Genomic DNA, 9,546 nt, shown 5'->3' on the forward strand with positions numbered 1-9,546 from the left:
GTGTTTATTTACCATACCAGAGTTCAGCCTCTGAAAGCATTAAGCTGTCAAAAATGCCTGTGTCCATCTCCATTTTTCAGTCAACCACTGCCGGGAGGAGAGGGAGCAAAGCAAAGTAACCACACAGAGGTCTTCAGCCATGTATCATTGAGGAGGAGGGAATTGGCAGCATCGAAATGTGAAAATTAAGCTAATGAAATGGTTCTTGACATTGCCCTGTCACTATGCAATGATCAAAAATTATCGCAGAATCGGGTTATATTGTGAACGTCGGGCCATGGTGGATCTTTAAATCAAGAGAAGAAGTGGAAGGCATCATATCTGTGGAGCTTTTACCCCTATCACTGTATTAAATTCGCTGAATCACATCCAGTATCTGTGAGTAGCAAGGTCACGGCAGGGAAAAGAGGACGTCAGAAGACCAAGGGGAGTGCTGTTTACACAGTTTTGTAATTTGGTACTACTTAATGGGTCTCGACTGTGTTGTCTTTCTCAAAGGAGCAAAAAAGACATCATACCCTTACTGCATCACACCCATGATAACCTACTCATCATTAGACTGTAATAACAGTTTCATACTGTGTTTTTAGTGGCAGTGGAACAGAAAATATGAATTCCTTTTTCTCATGAATGAAATTAGCATACATCTTCAATATGAGTATGCACTTGGGAATGAGGGAAGTCAGTTCATGTTGCGGACAAATATAGCTCAAAGCTGAGTCTGCCTCTAACTGTCTTTAACTCAACATCGTAAATAAAACTCTAATTTCATGCACAGTCTCATCGAAGATACAAATACACTTGTCTTTGTGAGTTATTGGTCTCTTATAGCCCTTTTGCATTGAGATCAATGTCTCAAGTCATTCTCTAATAACATCAGTTATCCAACATTCTCCTTCCCTATTCTTATGAGCACTTGTGGAGTACAAGGTCAAGAACCACCATGAGCTTATCAGCACTCATCAGCACTCATTCCAAGTCAGTTCCTCACAGCATTGTTTTTATCAGCGGTAGTCAGTGAGGGCAGCACTTCACAATTGGGACACCAGTGCTTTCAAAGGTAATCCAGCCCCCTTTCCTCAATGCTTCTGAGAATTGTTTCCCTTCAGGGTGCTCTCCTTATCACTGTGGTCTGAACCGCTGCAGAACACTAGACATGGAAATTTGGTATCTCTGGAAGCTGATATTAGACACTTCACTCGTTTGTCGAAAGCGTTATTTAAAAATCGATTGCTCTATTTCGTGCTGATTCAGTGTCACGCTGAGAGGCCCTCACAATAGGTCACGCTCTCCAACACTCTCTAAAACAGCACAAAAGCCACGGCACAGTGAACAAAGCTCACAATTGCCGAAGATGATTACTGAGCAAAGCGTTGTTACATCTGGTAGGAGGTAAAAGACGAACATGTCTTCTTCTAAACCTCCCAGAGAGACACATCTGTGACTTAACGATTACAAGAAATTCCACTGATGCATTATTGGCAAAGACTGTGATGCAGGGCCCAGCACCAGCACCCCGAACATCAGCAGTTCTCCTGATGCTGCTCCCGCTGTGCTGACTGCTCCTACTGCTCCCACTGCTCCCTCTGCTCAAGCTGTTTGGCCTGTGTGTACTCATCTGTGCCCTCATCACTCTCTCAGTGGCCCTGAACACCAGATTTACTGCTGCTGAGCCTCTAGTACACATTACACCTCAATCTGTCTCGCTCTGTAGATGGAGCAACAATCGCTGTTTGATAAGCAGGGTGTTATGACCGGCTGTTGAAAATTGAACACCGATGGTCCGATTACAGCGCGGGTCATCTTAACCTCCGATTACGATACATCCACAACTTTTACTCCTTTCCTGCCAACTGGAAATTACCACAGATGTCGCCATGCAAATGATCCGTGCTTTGCATGTCGAAACCTTTCAGAGCAACGCTTTTTTGTTTTTTTTTTAAGAGAAGTCAATTTTTTCTGCACTATTTGACGTAATTGTTTCCTTCACACTAAATTTCAGAGTAGCAAAAAAAACATCAAGCAGGTTTTTTCGTCTTTCATTCTGCAGTTAAACGTGTGACGCTGTGCCTGGTCCAAACCCGGTATATTGACAGAACAGAAGGTTACTCATCAGCATAACCTGCAGGGTTCTGACTCTGACAGGGGGATATTCACTGTCAACAGCAGAGACGCTAATCCTTGTTTTGGTAACTTGGTACAGAGTGGAAGGGAAAATCAAAGCCCTGGGCACAATATAACAGCGTGTTGCAACTTCAGTTTTTCATTTTGCCATTTAAGACTGTTATCCGCCTGTCAACTGTAAAGTTATCCCAGATCAAAGAAAGAAAAATGCATCTCATCACAAAGCGTGTCTAATCCTTATGATAAGTTTTGACGACGCTTGATGTCCAGCATTTTCCCGTGTTTGTCGTCCTCCCCCCCGCCCCCCACAGTGTTAAATCCAAAATGTCTGTCTGTCTGTCTGTCTGTCTGTGTTCTCCTGTTGTGTTTCGCAGCAGCCAACAACCAAACAATGATCCTGCTTCTCGTGAAAATGATAATTGCCTGATTTAAATATCAATTTTAGTAAAGCATTGCTCACAGCCAAACAAAAGAAAAGAAAACAGAAATAAAACAAGGCCTTTAAGCAGTTGCTATGAGAGACGGACTCAGACGAACCAAGAAGACCAGCTCTGTGTTTCCATTTCTCACACTGAGACATAATAGAAAGATTGCATTGCCTCCATCCTTGCTCTAGTGTTCTGAATAATGTATAAAAATTCAACATGTATTTCTAATTACAAGAATCTATCAGTATGTGCATATTCTCCAATAATCAGAAAAACAACACAGAATTGTATTGCAGCACTTGTATTTCAGAAATGAATGTTGCAAGATGGTATTATAATATTTACAAAATACCACGATTTCAAATGGTTCGGAGTCAACCAAATCAACCAACTTCATGGTCAACCAGATCAGAAAATTTTTCTTCAAAAAGTTTTTCCTTCAGTCAGGATTCATTAAAATGACACGAAATTGGGAAGAACCAATAATTACATCGGCACCCAGTCAAGCATTTTATTCTTCAAACAAATACAAAAAGAATGTGAATAACTCATTTATATCTGTTTTTCAACAGACAAATTGGCATTGATGTCTCTGTGGTTTGGAGGAACCCAGGATCTGGTATCATATAAGCTCTTATTTGCATATTTATGGGTAACATATGTCAGATGTTTAATATGTCAGTTTGGGAATTGATCTAGAATCATTCATTGCATTTGTAGAGACCACAGTATTGCTTTAGCACACAGACATTAGAAACAATGTCAACACCAAACCAGTTCTTCCATGGATGAGGAACAAGCCCAAAAAATCAATATTGGTTAAAAGTTTCTTTGCAGAGGCAAAAGTTTATCCCCAACAGTGTCCAGAAGGTCTTCTAGGAAAGTAAATCTGCTTGTTAAAGGCATTAGGCAGGCTGAGCCATTAGCAATGGGTGGTTACCAAACTGTAAGATTTACATTGTGACTTTGACAGTATAAATCAGGGACATGGTATTGTTAGTGTGCTTTTGACCGTCCTTGGCTTGACAGACTGCTGACTCAGCACTCCCCCGAGGAGGAGTTACTGCTCCTCAATTCTGCTGTACCACTGTCAGGAGTTCCCATCTCTCCTCACACACCCAAACACATATAGGCAGTACTTCACTGTTACAGTCCCACTAATCATTGATGGAGGCTGGTTGGGATGTACCTGTTGAGGACAATGCCAAACGTGAAGAACAGTACACAGATGAAACATCAAATCAGAGATGTATGAGAGACTCAACATGTTCAAACTGATGGTGGTCAGCAGCCTTTTTTCTTTCCTTGTGTGGTCCATTAGCATTCAGTAAGATGCTAACACTAATCTCTCTGCAGCGAACGGAAAATGTAAAAGATGCTAATCGATTTCTTTCAGCTATCAGCTAGCTTATCGTCCATTAAAAAACGAGATGGGCAGAGTGCTAGCCAAAGCTATGACACATTAGGCATCTGTCACTTATGTTTTTAAAAGGGAAGGCTTCAGACAGCAAGGTCACAGAGGCTAAATGATTTGTTACAATTTTCTCTTTATTATGATCTGTATCTAATTTTGTGTCATCAGTTCAAATTAGCTCTGATGTCAGCCATCAGCATAGGACACGCACTGAAGGATGTCAAAACCGGTTTTAATTCAAGTCATTCTCTAGCTTATGGATGAGTCTGCAGTTCAGATGATTTACTGATTATTCGTATAGGATGATAGTTAAGAACATAATAAAAGAGCTGGGAAAAATTTCAAGGACTTCTTTCATCCGTGGATTGATCTTGGGATCACAGAGGAAGGAAATGGGACTTGGTCAAGTCCTCAGCATTTTCCACTGCTTATCTTCACACACACACACACACACACACACACAGACAACTAAGAAAAGATTCAAGATGTTTACTGTATCTGTCAGTTGGTGAAATATAGTATTTATAAGGACTCCCCCTTCCCACTCTGTAAAAAGCATCAGGAGCCTGGTAGATTCTCTGAAGGCTTTTTTGGCACACTGCCTTTGTCTAATAGATGTTTTAGGCCAAAGTCTTCATTTAAATATTTACTTCAAGGTAGAGCTCCGGTTTCTTTCTTATGCATCGCAGTGGGTCTGCTGTCTTGGTTGATGGATCTTCTGACCAGTGGTTCCACAATGGCACTTTGACATTACAGCTGTTTCATCAAGCAAACTGTATGAGCGCCCACGGGTTTCTCCACGACACGCGAGTTTATGAAGTTATGAGACCAAAATAATGCAGCAAGATTAATTGAATTGTTCTTAATGTGATTTCAGAGAACATGAGTGCAAAGTCATGATTGAATATCTCTGCGGCAGAGATAACCGTGCTCTGCCGCATGCTGCTCTCCATCATCAGCATTGAGAGCGTGACTGACTGTGGCAATTTAACTTTATTAAATTCTCTAGATTAAATGGATTATATTGTTATGCTTGAGTCAGTTTTGATAGCTTAAATAAAGTACACCAGGCTGTTGACCTCACAGTTTGTAAAATACTTTATTCTGATTTTCACCTGACACTGTGATATTTGGATAATTTCTGGAGAGGTTCGTGTGATTTATATTTATATTGGAACTCTTACGTGGGTGTCCCTGTGATACATTGCCTGCTGTGCTCATTTTAGAGTAGACATTTTTGCAGAGAAAATCTTTTTTATAGAGCTTTTATGGAGTAATGAAGTAGTTTTAATTATTCATTGATTATCGTTGTGTTATTACAAGTTTATAATAATTATTAATTGACTAACAGTCAATCCTATTACTAATTATTGTTAATTACTAATGAATGACAAGTTTTATTGCACGCAAAAAACATTTCAACCACTGTTAGATTTTAGCAGATGAAGTCTTTGTTGTTGGATTGACTCATACATAACCTATGTTGTTTGTTTGTTACTTGTTGCATTTGTACTTAAAGAGGTTGGAAAGACTGCTTAAAATGCATGTCTTGTCCACAGTAGATGAAAAGAAAAACAACCATTTTAGTGTGTGTCCACTGATGTTTTCTCTTTCATCAGCATCCTCATAACAGGCTTGAAATCCGTAAATTGTATATTTTTGTTTATTTGTTTTCCAGAACATATGGAATATTTCAATTCTCTTGCCTCACTGATTGGTTTCATGGACACCTTTACTTTCCACATTCTGCATATGTATTTGATATCAGAGTGTCTGAGGCTCTGTGATGTAGGGGGTGAGAGTGTGTTTGGCTGTGTGTCGGCACGGAAGAGCACTCACTGTCACGAGGACGTCAGCAGTGTTGACAGCAGTCATGTCAAAAGCGGCGTAGTTAGAAGAGCAGCAACCATGACCACACTGTATTTCTCATGCCAGCTTTTCACATGAGCACTTTCCTTTTGCCCCTGAACGTGCACAGGTCGACCACTGCAAATCACCACGGGAGGAAAGAGACAGAGAGGGGGGGGGGGGGGGGGGGGGGGGGGGAGAGATGGTGATTCCACTCTCTTTTATTAAGGCTGTCTGAAAGCCGTTAGCCGTGAACTACAAAAGGAATCACTGAACCCACTAATCATGCAGCTTGTATTAAAGACACGCTTCGTAGATTAATCGGATCGAAAGCTGAATGGGTTACATACGCTGATATTTTCGGTGTGACAGGATCAGTAGGGAGTGGGTGTTAGCCATTTAAAACAGAAAAAGGAAACAGTTAATGATATCAAGGTTGTGTTTTGAGACAGCTCGGAATGGTGGTTCGTGGCCTCTTTTATTCACCATTACTGACCTCAATTACCTGAGAATGTAAAGGCCAGGAACCTAATGATGCTTTGGACGGCTGAGAGAAAAGAAAGGAGACACTGTGCTCCATGCCCTGTTTGTCTTAACATTTTTTGCTCTGAACAAGTGTCATGCTGTCACACTCTATTCTTGCCTCCTGATGACTTCAAAGGGTTCAAAGAACAAAAATATTGTGTGCGTGTGTGTGTGTGTGTGTGTGTGTGTGTGTGTGTGTGCGTGTGTGTCTGTGTGTGTGTGCGCGTGTGTGTGTGTGTGTGTGTGTGTGTGTGTGGATGGTCTCGGTTCTTGTGACACTGTGTGGACCAAATGACTCCATGAAGATAAATTTCTCACCAGTGGGGATAATTGTGTTGAAAACCACTTTTTTTAATGATATTGCTTTCTGCTCTTACAGTGTTCACTTCTGCCTTATTGCACTGATGTATTAGCGACGCTATGAGTTGTTAGTTCTGACGGAAAGCAAGCACTTAAACGGCAGTGTCATTAAACTAAGGTATATGTCTCTTCATCGTCAGACAGGCATTCATTACGTCTTTAAATTTTAGTGATAGAAGTTGTTCACTGTTTCAGCTATAAAAAAGTCTCCTGAACTATGTAGCAGCCTCAAACTAAAATTTATGTTCACTGCAGTAAGAGACAAGAACCATATGCTAAATGTTCTCAACTACACAGAGCATGTGTGACTGTTGAAAAGGCACCATAGCTTCTTTAAGTGAATTATGGTTTATAGTCGATGGGTAAACCTAATCTGTTGCCTCAACATTGTCCTTGTGCTAAGGCATCTGTTTAAAGATCAATAGAGCTATTCCTCATGGTGCCTGCTCTGCCTTAAGGGAAAAGATAAGGAACTAGATGTCACCAGTGCATGCTGAATGAGTGGTGGCTTTGAACTTCATTAACACACACATGCACTCACACACATATGCACCCGCACACACACGCGCACACACACACACACACAAAAGCACACACACACACACATACAGCAGGCTAAACTAGTTACTTTAGTCTGGACGACCCTATCTGTATTATGTGAATACAATGCCAGCTACATAGCACCAGTCAGCACAAGCCGTAATCGGTGGAACATACTAAAAGAACAGACATCGTTTCTGTCCAGTCAGCTAAGAATATGTGAGAAAGAAAACTTTCTGGTTATTCTCAGTTTTCAGTTCCAGTTCACAGACTTAACGCCATTCTGAGTGCAAAGGCAAAGTTGTGTGTGTGTCATTGTGTATGTGCCCTTTTATTCACGTAGCCCAGAAAATAACCTACTCTCTGCCACACACAGCTACATCACAGGTTTTGCATTGAGACCAACAAAGAACAAAGTTCTGCAGTCCACATCAGCATAATCTCAGCCTCAGATTTGCCAAGTTCACCATGGTGTGGCATTTAACTTTACACAATAAGTCATAAAAAAGTTAATTAAGCACAGAAAACTCATTAGCTTTTATCCACAGAATCATCCTCACCCTGTGAGATAAAACAGAAGGGCCATGAATTGTTTGACCAAATTAAATGAGGTTTCATGCAGATACCCTCCTGCTGACAGCTGGCCCATGAGCAATCTCTCTGCCTTCCAATGTTTTTTCAGGTGCCCTACTGTAACGCAATCTTTCATCTTTCTCTCAGCTGTAAACGTAAGGCAGACACCAACAGCATTTTCACATAACCCCAGCAGCAAAAAAAAAAAAGAGAAAGAAAAATCTTGTCACGCAAGAGGAAAATCTGCATGTTCTCCTCTTTGTATGTTCTTCAGCGGTCCAACACGCAATGGAATAATACCGTATAAATAAATATAGTGTTTCAGATTTCTATACACCTGCATGTCCTTTACAGTGGGAAGGACTCAGATCAATTCATTACGCCTTCTTTGTGGTACAGAACGTTCTCTTTTTCTTCATTAGCAGTGTTGGCTACATAAAATGTACGGTAATTACTCAAGTAGGATGTGCCAGGAATGTAGAAGTCACTCACTGACATTTGAAAGCAACCTCTCCTTGTCTGAGGTTCCTTTGTAGCATTAGGGTGGATTATGGAGTCCTGTGACATCCATTTTTATAGCTACGTCACCAGCGCAACATTTATCTACATGTTACAATGGTGAAGCTTTTGGATGGAGGGGTAGGTTCCTTAAGGCAACTCTTCAAATTCAATTTTAACACACAGACAAAGTGTGTCAGTGTGGTATACCAAACAGTGTAGGTGTGGGATTGCTTTCTGTAGTGTCCGCGTTACAATTACAGTGCGAAATAGTGCGGAGGAAAAATGAGGGGATTATCTTTATAGGAACTCACACATATTAAATAAGGTGGGAGTAATCCCACCAAGATAAATTTGTATTTTAATTGGTTTTCTGATGAAAGTATAATCCATTTTTTTCAGTATCAGAAAGAGAGTAACAGTCTGGGGAGGGTCTTCTGATATTGCGTGGTCAAATTAAAATTAGGGGTGTATGAATGAATATTCATTCACTCAGCTGGAGTCCACTAGAATGAAGGTGAGTGAGGGAGTGCACTGGATTCCTCCACAGCACATGAGTTAGACGGCAAGATCAATGCTCAAATGCAGGACAGTGTTCCAACAGCGTCGGTTTCTAGTGAAATTTTTATTTACTTTTAAAATCTCCTGCCTTGAGGACACGTCAGAACATTGTCAGTCTCAGAGCAACTGAGCTAAGAAACAGAAAACCAATAAAACAAGAATCATCGAACGTACCCTACACTATTACTGACATTCACGGCACACCACACGCCATTTAGTTGGAGTAAAACATACAAGAGTGCAAATTGGTTTTGTGGAAATTACTAGAGGGCAAGAAATACGCCTCGCAGTGGAAATAACATGATCTATGATATCAAATTTGCCCTTGAAATGATTGCATACGACAGACCAAAGGGTTAAAACTGGATTAATTGTGAAGGACTAAGGAGTACAAACAAATTTCCCATCATCTCTCTGACCACAACATACAGTTTTCTGTATTTGAGGGGAAGGGCTGACATGGTTTTCTTTAATTCTAACACGGTTCATATGATCCATGCTCAGCCAGTTGTGTTTAATCCCTATTTAATCTTTGACATCCGAGTCCTTATTACCAGAAAATGGGGTCGGGGACGGAAAAACAGTCCAAAAAACCATAAGTAATATTGTAAAACAGTTGTGGCATATGCCAAACCAAATAGTTCTTTTTTGTTCTTGTAAATGGAGAATAGGGAT

The sequence above is a fragment of the Chanos chanos genome, chromosome 5 (assembly GCF_902362185.1).
Source record: "Chanos chanos chromosome 5, fChaCha1.1, whole genome shotgun sequence".
Taxonomy (NCBI): Eukaryota; Metazoa; Chordata; class Actinopteri; order Gonorynchiformes; family Chanidae; genus Chanos; species Chanos chanos.